This window comes from Ischnura elegans, chromosome 9, assembly GCF_921293095.1.
Source record: "Ischnura elegans chromosome 9, ioIscEleg1.1, whole genome shotgun sequence".
NCBI classification, from domain to species: Eukaryota; Metazoa; Arthropoda; class Insecta; order Odonata; family Coenagrionidae; genus Ischnura; species Ischnura elegans.
Window position 1 is genome coordinate 34,918,404 of NC_060254.1, and position 18,466 is coordinate 34,936,869.

Below are 18,466 nucleotides of genomic sequence, written 5' to 3' on the forward strand. Positions count from 1 at the left end.
TAAGCCGGAAGCGCTACCTGCTAGCAGGGTACTCTACGCTACCCCCATGATCGGCAGCAAGCAGCCTGCATTGTAGCGGAGTTCATAGCCTCGTACCAAGATGGCCTCACACGGTGGCAGCAGGCAGAGTTCTCTAGATTGCTCTCTCAACACTACTCTCACATCATAGAGGACTCTGGCAGCAGGAACCAGAATGGCGTCACTCGGGCTTTTCCCAGCATTCATACTTAGCCGTCGAGGTTTCACGCGCTTGAAATGTTTCACTTTTCATTGAATCGCGAAAAATAGATGTCGTCATTTAAAAATCTAAAACATGAAATAAGTACTCCAGGAGTAATAATCCATCGATTTAGGCAATAAAAAAAAATAGGAAACCACCTTATTATGAGCCCCGCTTTTCGGACTCTCCCCTTGTTAGTGGCAAAGATATTTGAAATAAACTCTAGTTTCCTCAATACTTCTTCCCTCTTTTACTCTCATCTTCCTGCCTTTGGGCTTCATCTCTTCTTCCTCGTCCACTTCCCACCCTCCCCCACTCAGCACCCTCCTCTCTGCCTCTCTTGAAATTTACACACTTCTCCACTTAAGTGCACTTGGGCGACGCCCGAGGGATCTCCGCCCTCAACTCTCGACTCGTGTGGAGGCAGCCTGTCGTTCGTTATATGCGCACCCGCGTCAACTCCGCCGTGGGCTCATCTGCTGTTGCTAATCTCCCGGGGGGATGCATGTGTCCAAGTTTTTCACGTTCACGCCCCACGCGTCCGGTGAATGCAAGTGCATGAAGATCATTTTCTAGATATTGTCGTTCATTTACGGAACAAGCGTCACGGTTTGTCGTGAAGTTAATCGTAGAGGAACTGCGATACAATTAAGGTATAGGTAATTACTATGGTAAATCGTCAGTATTCTTCTAATTTTAAATAATTTCCCCTTTGATGATATTTATTTGTTTGCATGAAGATCATTTTCTAGATATTGTCGTTCATTTACGAAATAAGCGTCACGGTTTGCCGTGAAGTTTATCTAGAGGAACTGTGATACAATTAAAGTATAGGTTATTCCTATGTAAAACCGTCAATATTGTTCTAATTTAAATTATTTCCCCTTTGATGATAATTATTTATTTGCATGAAGATCATTTTCTAGATTTTGTCGTTCATTTATGAAACAAGCATCACGAATTGTCGGGAAGTTTATCGTAGAGGAACTGCGATGCAATTTAGGTAAAGGTAATTACTATGTAAGACAGTCCATATTGTTCTAATTTTACATTATTTCCCCCTTGATGATATTTAATTCCTTGTAAAATACTTGAAAAATTAAGATTTTTTAGAGGAATTAAAGGTAGGAATCCAGCATCGCAAAGAGTACATCCTTATTGCCTCTTCTACTGTTGATTATCTTCTGAACTGGCTCACATGCACACGGATGCGCACGCATGTAATTATTTCACATGCGTTTTTTGAGTTTGATGGGTGACGCATTACGCGCTTGCAAATGCTTGGTGATCTTCTCTCGTCAATTGACCATGTTTACGTTACAGTAAGTCCGAAAGCTTATTAGCTACTTAGGGGTATTTAGTTGGAAATGACATCAGTACTCCTATTTCATTTTCATTCAGGCTGCTCTTTATACACTAACTTTGCACGGCGAAGTACCATTATAGATTTTTTTTACAGGAGATTGCATCAACGAGTAAAACATTACTTGAATACTTCCCGTAGACACTTATACAGTCGCTTATTTCCCAAGGCGATCCGCATGACCTAGTCTTTTTGGTTCACAGACGACACGTTTCGTGTTTGGTACATAGCTACAAATCCATATGGATCATTTTAAATGTTTTCTTCAGTTCACTGAATTTGTGTTGCATTCCACTTGGTAGAAAACTAGGGACGAAAAGAAATACAACAATATAATAACTGCAGTAAGATCAATGATATTAATATATCATTTACATGTTGTCTCCCTTGTTAGTATAATAAAACATTTTAAAATATAAAGATACATAAAAATATAATTTGTTCACGAAAAATTCATTTTTACGTCAATTTAAACCTCATCCATCCGGTTTTTTTCACGAAATTTTATTTGTTTTATATATCGTCAATATAGTGTTAAGCAGGCTATAATGATCCCAACGTGGTTTAATATGCGCCATAATTATTTCTCCCGAAACGATGAGGTATAATTTTATCTATTTTTTTGAAGATGAAAATTTGTTGTGCGATTAAAATTTAATTTTAGATGTATCAGCCAGGGATTCATGAAGCAAAGGCTTGATGAGTCCGAGAGGGTAATTTTTATTATCTTGCTGGCCAGATTTTCCATCCATCATGCCTGTCTCGCGAATTTACACATTGGGGAATGAACGAATTTAACTTTCCTTCCTGAAAATATTTTATTTTGGAATTTAGTTTTTATTTCACAAGGTGTTGTTTTTGTTTATGTAAGAACTTAATATGGTGTATATCAACCTGATAATTCTGATAGGATGTGATAAAATCAAACCAGAAATTTTTGTATGTGTTCCCATTTTCCCACTTAATTTAATTCTCTTCCCTCGTCCTCTCTTCGGTAGGCATTTGTTTCTTTAAACGTGAGTTCATTCCCACATTGATTACTTTGCGAAATACATGTTATGGAGACGGATAATAATGAATGGCCGAAATAAAATGAATTACTTCACTGTTTATTATTTCCTTATTCATTACAACTGTTCAGGTGAAGCGTTTTCTGATTTCGAAACTCTGCAGACGAGAAAAAATCCTGAAATGTATTCCTTTTATGTATTAAAACTAACTGGAATTGTCAGTGCTTGATTGAGTTCCATAAATATTGATTGAACGGCATGCGTTCTCCAGGTGTACTCAGCACCTGCGCCATGGTAAATATTTAGAGGCATATTCCGGGGAATGCAGTTTGCGTCATTGTTTAATTAAACATAATAATGAATTGCCTCATCGCCAGATCATTTAGTAATTTTTTTAATGGCAGTTTCAGCCATTACTATGATCGCATCGATACTTCAGCAATGATCTAAAGAGCTATTTAAGGCAATATTTGTGACATAGGTGGGTGGTTCGTGCTGACTTATATGTAAACATGCTATCCATGTGACGCATTTCTCCTTGCAAATTGTTAGAATTTTTTTCTTAGGTGGAATGATAATTTCTCACAGTTATGTGAATGTATGTGGAAGTTGATGTTGCTGCTGTAATGCCGAATCAATTAAGCAAGTCTATTTTAGGGCAGAATTCGTTTTTGCTATACCTATGATGAGGTATCTCTTGAATATCAATGGAATTTGCGATTAATGCTTCTGCAGGTGATATGGTGTTAAAGCGGAACCACTATAATTCCTTGGGATTCATTCGCCTATTTGCATATTGCCATGTAAACCATCTGATTGTTGATGCTCAATAACCTTGAATATAGGGAAGCAACTTACGGTCCACCTTTAATATCGCATGTTTTTTTTATTGATTCCATATTCTGCCACTGTTCAATTTTTGCTTCCTTCATTTCATCATCATCATTACTGGTCAATAATCCTAAGATTCCTTTCCCTTGGGCTACAACCTTGTCGCGGTGGAAAGGCTTGCGCGCTCCTATGACCCCTTGAGCTGCACTGGCGGGATTAATTCTAAATTATTCCCGGTAGGGCCACCCATGCCAGATAGGTCGAAGGGTAGGAGCCAGACGAAAGGTAGTCCACGTGATGGTGTCACGTGAAAAACACTGTTGGAATGGAAGTGGGAAACCCTACCAACTATCTCTTCCCTGAACACATGGAGTACAACCAAATGAGCCTCGGAATCTCATCGCCCGGGACCCGTCCGCAAAGGGCGGGTGTCGGGCACGGCAGCGAGGTCGGCAAGGTCCTCGGGGTCGTCAACATGCGAAATCCTTGCAGAGACTTATCATCATCAACATCAGTGGCAGCAGCAATGAAGAAAGAAGAAAAGAAGACCAAGAAGATGGAGAAGAAGAAGTCTGCTATAAATGTGGGGACGTGGAATGTGAGGACTATGATGAGGGCGGGAAAGTTAGAAAATATCAAAAGGGAAATGGATAAAGGGAGGATAGATATCTTAGGATTATGCGAGGTGAGGTGGAGGGATGGGGGATACTATTGGAGTGATGGGTATAGGGTTATATATAGTGGAGGGGAAGAAAGCCAGCGAGGGGTAGCTTTAGTATTAAACGGGAAGATGGGTAAGCGTGTGGTAGGTATAGACCAGGTAAGCGATAGGATTCTGGTGGTAGAAATTGAGGCGCGGCCCACCAACCTTGTGGTGGTCCAGGTTTACATGCCCACTAGCAATCATAGGGAGGAAGAAGTAGACGAGGTGTATGAACAGCTCGAGGAAATAATTAGAGACACACCGGGTAAGAAAAATCTGGTAGTGATGGGGGACTGGAACGCCTCAGTCGGGGAAGGGAGGGATGGAAACGAAATAGGAGATTTTGGTCTAGGAATACGGAACGACAGGGGAGAGAAAGCAGCAGAATTTTGTAGGAGAAACAAATTATTCATCACAAACACGTGGTTCAATCATCATAAAGGGCGAAGGTACACGTGGAAAAGTCCAGGGGATGCGTGGAGATATCAATTAGACTACATTATGGTAAGACAGAGGTTTAGGAACAGTGTGAAAAACTCGCGCAGCTTCCCTGCAGCGGATGCGGATTCGGACCACAATCTAGTGCTCATGAAATGCAACGTAAGATTCAAAAGACTTATGAAAGTTAGGAAGGCGAAGAAATGGAACGTAGAAGCCCTGAAGGGGAGTATGAGGAGAGAATATCAGGAGCTAGTGGACATTAGTATACGGGAGATTGAAAGTACCAAGACGGTAGAGGAAAGATGGGATAATTTAAAAACGGGAATAGTCAAAGCGGCGGAGAAGTCAATTGGTTACGTTGACAGTAGAAGGATAAAGAAGCCGTGGATAACTGAGGCAATGGTAAATGAAATGGAGGAGAGGAGGAAGTGGAAGAACGTGGACACAGAACAGGGCAAAAGAATGTATAGGGAATTGAATAATCGATTACGACGTGAAACTAAGAGGGCAAGGGAGGCTTGGTGGAAAAGACAGTGCGAGGAAATGGAAAAGTTCCAGAAGGATGGAGAAGTAGGCGCGTTGTACGCCAAAGTTAAGTCGCTATCGGGCGGCAAAAGAGGACAAGCCATGTCTAAAATTAAGGCTAAAGATGGGAGGATGCTAACCGAGCGAGAAGAGGTACAGGGTAGGTGGAAGGAATACGTGGAGGACCTGTATGACGGAACGAACAGACCAGAGAGATTGACTCTAGAGGAGGAAAGTGCAGTGGAGGAGGATAATCTTGGGCCGGAGATATTAGATTCAGAAATAGAGAGAGCACTCCGTGATATGAAGGCTAGGAAAGCAGTAGGCGTGGACAACATCCCGTGCGAGCTTCTGAAGAGTCTAGGGAAGGAAGGTAAGAAAAGGTTTTTCGAACTAGTGCGCAAGATCTATGAGGAGGGATGTTGGCCGGAGGATTTCGTGAAGACGGTTTTAATTCCGCTTCCGAAAAAGAAGAAAGCTGTGGAATGCGGAGATTATAGGACTATCAGCCTAATATCCCATGCGGCTAAAGTAGTGCTGAGGATATTGAACAGACGAATGGAGGCGAGGGCAAACGAGTATTTGGGCGAAGATCAGTTTGGTTTCAGAAAAGGGAAGTCAACTCGCGATGCAATAGCAATAATGAGGGCCCTCGTGGAGAGGAACCTAGAATATGAGCAGGACGTATATGTGTGTTTCGTGGATTTTGAAAAAGCGTTTGATAGGGTGAACTGGGTAAAGTTAATGGATATTCTCAAGAGAATAGGTGTAGACTGGAGGGATAGACGACTGATTTGTAATCTGTATATGGCCCAGACTGCGCAAGTGAGGATAGCGGACGGAGAATCTGGGTGGGCAAGCATTGGCCGAGGTGTGAGGCAAGGCTGTCCTCTATCGCCACTGCTCTTTAACGTGTATGCTGAAGAGATGGTAAGGGAAGCGTGGGATGAGTTAGAAGCTGGGATAAAAGTGGGAGGAATGATGTTCAAATCAGTGAGATTCGCGGATGACCAGGCGTTGATCAGTCAGTCAGCAAGGGGGCTTCAGGCCCTAGTGGATGCGTTATACGAACGTTGCGAGGAGTTTGGGATGAGGATTAATCACAAGAAAACTAAGGTAATGCGGTTTTGTAATGTGGGTGGTGAAAAAATTGAGCAGGTTGAGCAATTCAACTATTTAGGCAGTACGTTAGAGGAAAACGGATACAGTAGTAAGGACATCAGGAAGAGAATAGCATTAGCGAAGGAGGCGTTCATGAGCAGGAAGGAGCTTCTGAGAGGATCGTTGTGTAAGAGTTTAAAGAAAAGGTTAGTGAAGAGTTTGGTTTGGAGTGTAGCTCTCTACGGTGCGGAAACGTGGACTCTGAGGAAAGAAGACGAGAGAAGATTGGAGGCGTTCGAGATGTGGGTATGGAGAAGAATGGAGAGGGTGAAATGGACGGAGAGGAAAAGGAACGACGAAGTGCTGGATATGGTTGGCGAGGAGAGAAAGCTTTTAGATGAGATACGCAGGAGACAGAAGGTTTGGATGGAGTTAGTGCTTAGCGGTGAGGGGATGTTGAAAATGGTGTTGGAGGGTAGAATGTTGGGGAAACGAGGGAGGGGAAGGAAAAGAATAGGATTTTTAGATAGATTGAAAGAGAGTAGGCCTTACAGTGAATTAAAGAAGGCAGTGCTGGAAGGAAAGGGAGGCTCCCAGATCACCTCTTTAGTACTCCATGGAAACCTACCTTAATCGGTAGAATACTATAATAATAATAATAATCCTAAGATTGGTTCGACGCAGCTCTCCACTCAATTCTCCGATCAGCTAATCTTTTCACACCTACGTATTGCTTCTCTTTCACATCCTTCCTTATATATATATATATATTCTTCCTTTTCCATATTTACCATCCACTTGTCCATAGGCAATTGTCTTCATCAGGCAATTAGGCCTAGAAATATGGTATATGGCCCGCCTTCTTATTAAGATTTTCATAAGGCTTGTCCTCACTCCAAATTATCTTTGGACTTTGTCATTGCTCACTCGTTCGATCCATTTGATTTTCATCATTCTTCCGTGGCACAGAATTTCGAATGCCTCTACCCTTGATTTCTCTGCTGCAGTCATCATCCATGCCTCACTTCCGTAGAGAAGCATGTACACATGCATAGTAAATAAATGTAGCGTTGTCGGTGATTGGTCGATCAATTAAGCATTTGCTTGATGAAGCTCGCCTTGTTTCAAGTGAGGCCATCTTGATCAAGACGCCTTCGTCAAGACGAGCTCATCTGTTGACTATGAAAGCGGCAACCAAAGAATCTCGCCTTGACCAAAAAGGCGGTCTTCATCAAGACGGTCTTAAGTAAACAATCAAGGCGATATGAATGCGGCCCTAAAACTCGATTGTAGCGATTTCACGGGACCATCGTTCTATTTTCTTGTAAACGGGTTTTCGTTATATCCTTAATAAAGGATTTTGCTCACAGAATTTCCGGCTAATATTCCGTAAATCATTTTTTTTCTCAACCAACTGGTCCATAAAGATTCCCCAATGGACCAAAGAATAGTTCGTAATAGCGGGTATTTCGTATCATCCGTACTCGTTACATGCGGGGATATTAACATTGACTATCATTGGAATGTACAAGGTACCGGGAACTCACCACTTTATCGGCATTTCATTACATGCGTGATCGTTGTAAGCGGGTCTTTCTGTCAAATTTTAGTTCTGATAAATTGTTTCCTTACTTCTATGCTTAAATTTCCCGCTTTGAGTGCATCTTTCTTTTTATGGAATGCTCTTTTTGCGTGGTTGCAAATCTATATTTTATCAACCTTAATCCATCTCAGTAATTATCTACTTATAGTTTTATTTTCAAGGTAGCACGTTCGTGTCCTTAGTTCGTGCACTCTTCTAGTTCTTTCTGGTCTGACCGCATCTCACTGTCCTGCGTGCTTGGCCTGTGTCCGGCAAGCGTGCGCGTTTCTGATTAAGGCTAGGATGAATGCTGCATGCCCGGTGTGAGGTCACCCCGTGCCACACACTCTGGTGGTGGCTTGCACGGTAACTCGTAGATTTTGATGCAGATCTCTACCAATCTAGCTAATTCTGTAAATCTGGAGGTTAAATCAATAGCTTGAGGATGGGAGTCTCGGATGGCTGCTGTGTTTTCATCTTAGGATTGATTGTATTTGTGTAAATTTGAATTATGCATGTGCTTTCCTGGCGGGAATTTCTAGAGTAGCACGCGTAATCATTGGCCTTGCTTCCTGAGGAGACTATCAAGCTGCATCATCGCACAGGCATGCTTTCGTCATTAGTATTTGCTTTTTTTTCCATTTCCAGCCACCTTCGTCATTTATTCCGTATCGCGAGTACCTACCCACGCTTCCCCATTTACTCACCAGGCGGCACGGCTGGTCGTGTGAATGGTCTCATTGTTTGTGCGCGCGTCTGCCGTCAGATGTTTATGGAAGGTCGTTTTTGCGATATGGATTGCGTCGCGGGTGCGTGCGACGTGTAAATTGGACTTTCGCATCGCTCCGATTAATCGACGGCTTTGTTCGTCCATCGATCCCTTCGCGAGTTTTAATAACCATGCTGAAAACGATGCCTCAACTTCTGATGAAAACTTAATTTTCAATGCCTATGTACAGTGATTGAGGGGCAACATGCTGCCCATTAAATCCATGGATAACTACTTTATCGAGCGTATTCAATGCAATATTCTGAGTTGCACTGAAGGTGAAAAAAGGTTAAAGAGTTTCTTCTTTTTTAATGTGATGATTAAAACATGGTTCCATGAAGTATAAGGGCACATACTGAATATTACGCCAACGTAAACGGGCTATGACTGACTGAGGCAACGTAGATAAGGTATGTCCATTAATTAAGTTCATAGGCGTTATTCGGGGCGATATTGGATGGTGGTTGCCAATACAAAGTTTTACGTCCTTGGAATTTTGCAACTTCAAAGGTTTAGGATGAGGAGAATATTCGGTGTGCTGTGGACAAAAGATAATTTTTCCAAAACTTTAACGGAAGAGAATTGTTCGTAAAATCAGGTAAAAATTAGAATTACCTCTCCTTTTCTTCTGGGCTTCAGTGTCAAAATTAAAACGAATAACTCTTTTTTGTCTCTTGGGATTTTCCAGTCCTCTCTTCGACCGCATCTACCCAACACTATTTTCGCGGAACTATTCTTTTACAAAATAAATATCTAACCACCCCACGCTCCCTTACCCTTTCCTCATGGCGAAAATGACCTCCGATGTCGGCTGCATCCTCCAAATACCATACACCCCTACGCAAAAGCCAACGAGCGCTATTGTGTTTATTTCCTGCGACGTCTGCTCTTGCTTGTCCGATGAAAGTGACATCGCAACAATTGCCTATCAACATACGCAACGTTCATGGTTCCTCTTCCTCCCAATTTTTGGTTCTATATTTCCGGCACTTTCAGAAATTGGTTTGAGTTGTGTTAGAAATGGGTATTTTTTTAGGTTCCCCTGAATGGTATATCAATTTAAAGATAGTGATGATTCCCTAATTTCAACTTCTACCTTTTGAAATCGTCTTTATTCTGCAACATTTGCTGAATCCAATACAGTTAGTGGCACAAATAATGCTGAACAATATGAATTCCCAGTATCATTTAGAGACTTCTAATGCACTAATTTACGAATGTTTGGTAATTTTGTGTGTCTACTTTCCCAACATTCGGCTTATGTTATGAATTCCAGCTTGAAATGGATTTTTTGCTGTAATTTGCTCTGGCTAATTTGATTCGCCATTTGGTTCCCTGTTTGTAGTGCTTAAGGCGAAAAGCTGTCTTGTGTAATTCGTCCATTAACTGGCGTGTGACTGTACCTCTAACGGTCTCAGGGACAGGCATGTCTGGCGTTGAACCGCCAACTGGCGTGCTTAGTGTCATGCTACGCAAATATCTCGTGTGTGTGTGTGTTGCGAACGTGTTAATTCTATGGGCGTGCTTATGTGCTTGCGTATTCTCGCCGTTATTTGCTTGTTCTCGAGTCTGCATTTCTACGGAAATTATCGCTTGAAGTGTGTGGTTGTCGCCCAAAATAAATTTGGATACTTATCTCAAAATATATAGTAAGCGAAAGTGTTAAAGTTTTTTTAACTTTATTACAATTTATCTTGAGTAATTTATTTAAAATAATGATTTGTGGTGTCGTGGAAGTATTTTCTTATATTCCTTAGGTAATTTATTGGCTTTCTAATATGTGTAAAAATTCTTTTTTTACTCTTATTTTCTGTGTTCAGCTTTTCCAATTGTCCAAATCTCTGATCCGTATAGTTTCACTGCCAACACTTTCTGGCTTTACTTACTGTTTCCGTATTCCCGCTCTAATGTACTTGGAGCGGAGTATGTACCGAATTTATAGTAAAGAATACTGCCTTAGCTTGAAGCTCATGGTGGAATGAGTGATTTGTAGTAATATTCTTCAAGGAGGTTCAATTTCTTATAAGTATCTCCTTTTTATTTATTTAAACTTTTTTCCTAATATATTTTAAAACATTTTTTGTGATATTAACACTCCCCTCGTGTCGTTAACATTACTTCGATAACCATGCAGCAACGGATACAGAAGAAACTCAAAGGGGGTGGGGGGTGTTAAGTTAAAGTTAGAATTGTGGTTCTGCATGTAGAGGGTGGGTGCGCCGTGCCCCTCCCCCCCTATGTATACGCCACTGTTGCCATGGAGGTGCCTACCAAAGTGACCTTGGTAAACTTGTTCTTTGTATTGTTCCCTTCTGTGGACATAAATAGTTATTGTGTGCATATAAAAGTAAATTCTTTCGGGCATTTGAGAAAACCCAACACCATAATAATCGTAGAACGTGCGGGAGCAGTTTATTTGCTGCCATAACTTCAGCCTTTCATTCTTATTTTCACACCTCGTTAAGCAGCTACATTTGAGGTAACTCGGAGCATACGCTTTTCCAGAGGTCGCTGGTTCCGTTCCGCTGAGCACAGCGCGCTTACTTCTTCAACTGTGAAAATATAAATTGGTACTTTGGGCCTAAACACATGGGAATTCATAATTTTGTAGCTTTTGTGCGAGGTATCGAAATGATTTCCTTATGTTTCTGCTTTATTTCGGGACAAAGCAGGTAAGAAATAAGGGTAGGGAGACTTTAAAGATTTTAAAATAGTTTCCGTGAGTTTCCGTGAAAAAACTGTATTAAAATTGTATTAGCTGTCGTTTTGACAAAAATTGATATAATGTTCGTTACCTCTGGAGAAAACGATAAAAATATATGTCTTGTTTCCGCACTCTATTTTCAGTTACTAGCCAATTTTTACTGTAATTGATCTCGCATCTCGTTAGTTGCATGAAAAGGGGGCTGCAGTGGGCTGAAATAGAAAAAGAAATTAACTTAAAAATATGAGGATCGAATTATTCGCGACATTTGTATTATAACTTGACTTGATGGATATCATCCATGACGGCAAAAATATTTTTATCACCTGTGAAAAGTCTTCGTTTTTAATCGCGCAGTTGCAAGCCTGCTTACTAAACCCGCTAATTGGCTTTGATGATAAATAAGGAGGTATGTTGCACCAGTGAAGGAAAATTTTTTATCTCACATTGCGATGATTTGAACGAATTTCGTTTATAAATATTGCGCCTAATTGTGTCCAACATAATTATTTTACAATTAGTTTCCCATATTATTGAATTGCAAATGCTAAAGTGGAGTCCCCAATCATTTTCATATTTATTTCTCCGGATATTTTCTTGATTATTAGGGCGCTTTATTCATGTATTAACTCCTTAATAACAATAAAGGTGATCCCTGGGGTTTTACTCCGGGTTAATTTCTCTTTGTCTTCTATTAAAGTTTCGCTGAGCGACTCGAACATCGTCATCAGGATCCAAGTATTAATATTGAACTTTTCAGGGCGACACGGAGAGCATCATGTTAGAACCGCCTTATATTTCTAGGTCCGAAAGAAACAATAAATTGAGAGAGAAATTTTGCCATGGTAGAGGTATGGAAATTCGTTTGTTTTCCTAAACAATAAAGTGCTTTAATAAATTTAAAAACTTAGTATGTGCATTTCCACTTTTTTTCTTTTTATTAACGTCTGGTGTCCTGACAACCCCCGCCACACGCCTTTTAGGCGGCTTGCGGGTAGTATGGAGATGTTGATGAACTTGGATTCCTGTGTCCTTGATGTCACGGATTCAATTCTTCTATCCATGTTGAAGATGCCCGTAATGTCATTTGTGAATAATAATTAATAGTAGCGGACGTAACTTAGTTGAAATCCTTTAAAATGTAGGTAAATAAAAATGAAAATATAAAAAATATCTTATAGACACTGGGCACAATAGTGACTTCGCCTCAACTATTCTACATTTTGAGAAGAAATTACTGAGATCAGACGCCTTGGAAGAGCTGGAAATTTTAAGTAACAGGGACTCATACCTCGTTAACGACCACCTTTACCCTTCTCGCTACCCCCCTCCTCCACTTTCCCACTTACTAATCCACTCCTCCACCCACCCCACCCTCAGCGACGCCCAACCAATCACCGAAACCAACCCCCACCTCCCCTAACCAACATCACCCGGAAATATCCAAATATATATACTGGTCAATTTATCTGTGACTCCTCGCCTTGATAATGTTACGCTGTAACCAAACCATGGTCGGTCACAATAAATTATCATGTAGAAATTGCCAAATTTTTCTTCTATTCCTACTATTTGTGAATAAGTTGGAAGAGGATACGGAGAAACCAAACTCATCGTGATACCCGAGAAATCTTCGCGAGTATTTTAATGGATTCGCTTATAACTCAACTGATGTATTGGGTATCTTGCCGTTCCTCTGCAAGGAAGGTCAGATACAAGCCGAAAGCATAACGAAAGGTTTAACTCGTCGTCGGTAAGTAGAATCTCACGCTTTCAATCACGAACGAGTTGACTGGCGTCCTTGAAAGGTGAAGGCGTTTTTCAGTCGAGGAAGATGGAAAGAAAGGCAAACTGCTGCGTAAAAAAACATTAATGTGTGTACAAGTTATCTCATGCGGTAATGATGAGACAACCAGGTTTCGGTAATCAGGATAGCAATAAGAACGCAATTAGTGAGGAAAAAGAGTAAGGGTAGAGTAGAAGCAGAAGCAATGGGGAAAAATTGTGACCTCCTTCAAAATCACAACATCACTCCTGTTACCATCATCAATATCTATGTGGAATTCAAGTATGTTACTCATATGATGTGCACTGTAGATTCTCAGAGGTATGAATGGCTTTCATGAAATATTAATTCACTCACTCTTTTCGACTGCATTCACGGTTGGCGGTAAGTATGGTCGCTAAGCGTAGCTAAAGGGATTCGATTCGTGGTAGGTAGGATAGTACCTTTTGTTTAGATATATAAAGTGAAGTTTTAAATTTAATTTATCGACGAGAAATGTGACGTGACGGTTTCCGGGTTAATTCCGCGTCGACTCATTTTTGATGGACGACAGTTTCGGGCGCGTTCCAGCTCCCGTCTTCGGGACCCGGAAACCAATCATCAATTTAATCACCGCGGAAGCCTCCGTAATAATGTGAAGGACTACTGAAGCTGCTTCTATAGTTTTTAGCCAGAACTTCTACTTGGCAATGCAACTGTTTAGCTAATCCGCAGTGTATTGGTTGCCAATTGATATGAACTTTATTTCTTATTTGGCGGTGGACTTGAAATTAGGGCATAAGTATTAGTGACATAGGCTGTAACATATGCTCCAAGCGATGTTTTCACAGCTTTCAATGTACACAGGTTGCTCCATTTCAGTCTGGGTATGCATTACTCTAGTCTTATGATTGCTAATATCTATTTATTAATCTTTTTAGTTTTTTCTGGCATGAAATGCGTGTTGCAGATAAATAATAGATATAAAAGTTCATTAACTCACCTTTTTCTTTTCAAGGTTCTCAATACGTAAGAATCTCCTCGGGTGAATATGGCTTAAATTGATGTTAAACTGAATCCATTTATTTGGGAACTTACGTGTTTTTAGTAATTTAAGTGCAGCGTCCACATTAACTACCTGGGATATTGCTTGGAAGCCCGTGAAAATGATACCATTAACTACAACTATATGACCGTCCAAATCTTTGTGCCTTGTTTCGGCAAATGCTTGTACAGTGGCGGAAAAAATTAACGCAAAGCTCGTTGGCGTCTGAGAGCGGCCAGTTCAGGAACTACTTGTCTTCAAAAATTTTGCCTTCGTAATGCTCTCATACAACCGGGAGTTTTAAAAGCAATATATCCCTTATACCGGGGAAATAATCATGTCCGTCGCATTATGACAAGGCGCAACAGAACAAACTACGAATTCTTCTCCGAAGTATGCTTCGCCCACGACACATCTAGAATGGAGTTTATTCTCGTCGGGACATCAGTGGACACAGCCGACATATTCCGCATCGAGACTGCCCTGGAATCCAATCGTTCCGATGGTGCAGTGGGTAAAGTATCATGCTACGAATTAGAGGTTCCACTGATCAAGTCCAAGTGACGGATGACTTGATGCTGCACACCCACACTATAAACATTTTTCTGATCTTCAAACTTCGCAATACCTATCATAAGGTCCATAGGATGTTGCATGGCTATTGATTTCTTACGCGGTTATTTATTTGTTGAAATTCATCTACTATATTGCATAGCCATTCGGGCAGTTGACTGTGGAGTGAATTTTGACTACCATTTCCGCGTCGTCCAACCCCGATTCAAGGCCCCAAACCATCAGCTGCATGTGCGATGTGTCACGGCCCACTACTCCTCCCTCATTTCAAGGGAAAATTCCTCGGAAGTTCTGCAGAGCTGAGCGAAGGCAGAACATCGAGCCGCCGAAACTCAGTATTTGTAAATCGGGAAATTTTGGGCGTCTGCGTATGTATTTCATCATAAACATTGAGCGAATGATTAAGTTAACAGAGGCTAAATTTACCCTTAAATTTTCCAACAAAATGAGCATTACGCATATAATGTAAAAATATTTCATCATTATAATGGAACTAATGTTATTTCGAATTCATAGAAATATTGGACTGTTCGCGTTTTCCGCTGTTTATTTAGTCCCTACTTTGAACTTGTCATTACTTTTTGCACTCAACATCGGTTTAGGAATGAATAGATCTCACAATCAATTTCTCGAGGTAATTTCGCGTCAGATATGCGGTTGAAATACATTTATGTTAATTTGCATATTAATATTTTAAATTCCATAATCAGATATCGATTTTTGTCCCTATAAGTTCAAAAGACTTACTAACCAAAATGTAGTAAAAAATATGAGTTGCTCATTACCTTTATCTATCAATGAAGAAATTTTATTCTTTTAATTACATGAATTACCATTTATTGCGACATCTTCATTTTCTGGCCGAATTTTCATTTTTCTCTATTCAATGAAGAGGAGATCTGATAGATACTCATAGATAGAGGAGCAGGATCCAATAGTTTCTTTTTTAACCATCCCGTGAATTATAGTGTGTGGTGGAATTTTCGAATTATCTTGGCAAAAAATATATTCCTAGTAAGCCACCTAATGCTTACAAAAAATTTGCCTCATATACAGCAGACATTTTATTTTCACTTTCTTACGAAGAATTTACTCCCATGATTGTTGCATAATTGAAATGTGTATCAAAGATGGACTTCTGAAGCAGTCTACGTATCAAAATAAAAGTAAATGAGTTTAACAGTGGACATTAAATACTTTGCGGAAAACGATTAGGACACAAAAAAGGGGTAGACAGGTAAATGACTGCATGGTACAGCATGTGTGTTACAGCGAAGATGAGAATTATGCAGGAATTGATTAAGAAAGCTAGCATCAAACATCGGAATTGAACAAAAGAAATATTCGCTAGAATTAGAAGAAATACATTCGAGAATCAATTGATTGATTACGTCTGAACGAGAAATTTACAGGGAAAATATATCAGTCCATGATATAAATCAACTTGTAGCTAGGGAAATAATAATAATAATAATAATAATAATTCGATTACCACGGAACCATATTCTAGAAAAAATTCATTATCTTCTAATTACTCAAAAATAGAGTCGAATTCCATTAAGTTCCTTTCCACCCATTCTAACTTCCGTAATATTTCCAGTTTCCTAAATAACTTTTCAATAAGTGAAAATCATAATACTTTTCTGGTACTCATTTTATGTCAATTTATAGAATTGAAAAACATGAAACGCGTAGCTCTGATAGATCTATATTCATAAAGATCTAATTTTAAATCAATGTTGTTAATCAAATATGCGTTCGTATGGATCATCTTTGTGACTAAAAATCAAGTTTTAAAGAAATTATGAAGTTAAAAATTTTTTATTTACACCTCTCATTTCACTACGAAAGAAATCGTTTACTGACCAAATTAATCAATTTCTTCGGATTACTACATAAAAGAAATGATTGAACCTTAAAATGGCCATTACCTTATCTCTTACCTAAATCAATTCCGATTCGAATTTCTCTTCAATTGCAGTATGTTACCTAAGTTGTTCTAATATAATCTTCGGGAAACTATTATTGGGCGTAGAAAATTGAGCAAAAAATTGCAATGTTGAACACAAAACAGACAACTGATTTCTCGGAAGTGGTTCAAAAAAGTGCTTTCATTCTGCTGTGAGGAACTATAGGAATTTTCCCCTGAAGGGGAGAAGAAGCGTAGGCCATGACACATCGCAAATGCAGCAAATGGTTTGGGGCCTTGAATCGGGGTTGGACGACGCGGAAATGGTAGTCAAAATTCACTCCACAGTCAACTGCCCAAATGGCTATGCAATATAGTAGATGAATTTCAACAAATAAATAACCGCGTAAGAAATCAATAGCCATGCAACATCCTATGGACCTTATGATAGGTATTGCGAAGTTTGAAGATCAGAAAAATGTTTATAGTGCGTGTGTGCAGAATCAAGTCATCCGTCACTTGGACTTGATCCGTGGAACCTCTAATTCGTAGCATGATACTTTACCCACTGCACCACCGGAACGATTGGGTTCCAGGGAAGTCTCGATGCGGAATATGTCGGCTGTGTCCACTGATGTCCCGACGAGAATAAACTCCATTCTAGATGTGTCGTGGGCGAAGCATACTTCGGAGAAGAATTCGTAGTTTGTTCTGTTGCGCCTTGTCATAATGCGACGGACATGATTATTTCCCCGGTATAAGGGATATATTGCTTTTAAAACTCCCGGTTGTATGAGAGCATTACGAAGGCAAAATTTTTGAAGACAAGTAGTTCCTGAACTGGCCGCTCTCAGACGCCAACGAGCTTTGCGTTAATTTTTTCCGCCACTGTACATTGACGACTTTGCTCGAAGAGAAATGTTTCAGCTATCTCATAGTAATAATAAATTATAATTTTATCAACCGAATTTAGCTGCTGAATGCTGTCCTTAGAATGAATAAGTCTACTCAGGAATCTTTAGCTAATCTGTATTTGCTTCCAGTTGATATGAACTGGATTAGCAGGCTACGACTTTGCTCCGCAGCTGCAAGGCCGGAAAAAAATAACCTCAATCATCATCCCTGCCGGGATTCGAACCCGGGACCTTTGGATTAGAAGTCCAACGCGCTATCCACTGCGCTACAGGGACTTGCGTGAGGATTGGCGAAATGTATTTGAATATGTGTTTTATTTTTGAGAAATGATAAATTGTTAATAGTTTTGTGATTGAAATAGCTATACCAATTTTAAAAGGTAACGACATCTGAGCATGGTTACGTTTTTTAGTACTGAAGCCATGATTTAGAATTCCACATCATTAGTAAGAATGTAGTATTTTAGACTAAATTTATTTTTACGAGAGTTCACGATATAAAGAAAATGACAGTGTTATGCTAACTTTCAAGGTAATGATCATAACCTACCCTTAAAATGACGTTATCGCAGTTTGTGTTTTGCTCGATCTCCTTGTGGTAGCGTATGAGAAGGCTGGATTTAATATTTGTGTTGACTCATGCGGTATCGTTGATGGAATATCTATGCTCCTTGCCTGATCCGTCCTCGAAAGACTTGCGTGAAGGGGTGTATCTTTGTCGTGACTATGTTTCTTCTAAAAAGTAGCAGATGCATGGATCTGACCTTCAGGTCGTTCTTGTTTAATCTCTGACAATGTATCCTGTTCTCTATCAGAGGACGTTTCGTTTCACGTAAGTCTCTGCAATAATATCACCGTGCTTTTACGTGAATTCAAATGCCGAAGTCAGTTTCTTTTATGAAGGAAAACTGCTGTGTGAAATTGATAGGCATTATAGTGGCAGGCGGCTGGTGTTAGCGGTAATTGTGTACTGATTGTATGATATTGTATCTAGTTTTCTCTAGGGGTGTC

At 40.0% G+C, this 18,466-nt stretch overlaps 1 non-coding gene across 1 annotated transcript; it reads right to left on the minus strand.

Moving 5' to 3' along the window:
* Positions 1-17,658: 17,658 nt before the first annotated feature.
* Trnar-ucu lies at positions 17,659-17,731 on the minus strand. The gene has a single exon. It is a non-coding gene; the product is annotated as a tRNA-Arg (tRNA).
* Between the last annotated feature and the right edge of the window lie 735 nt (positions 17,732-18,466).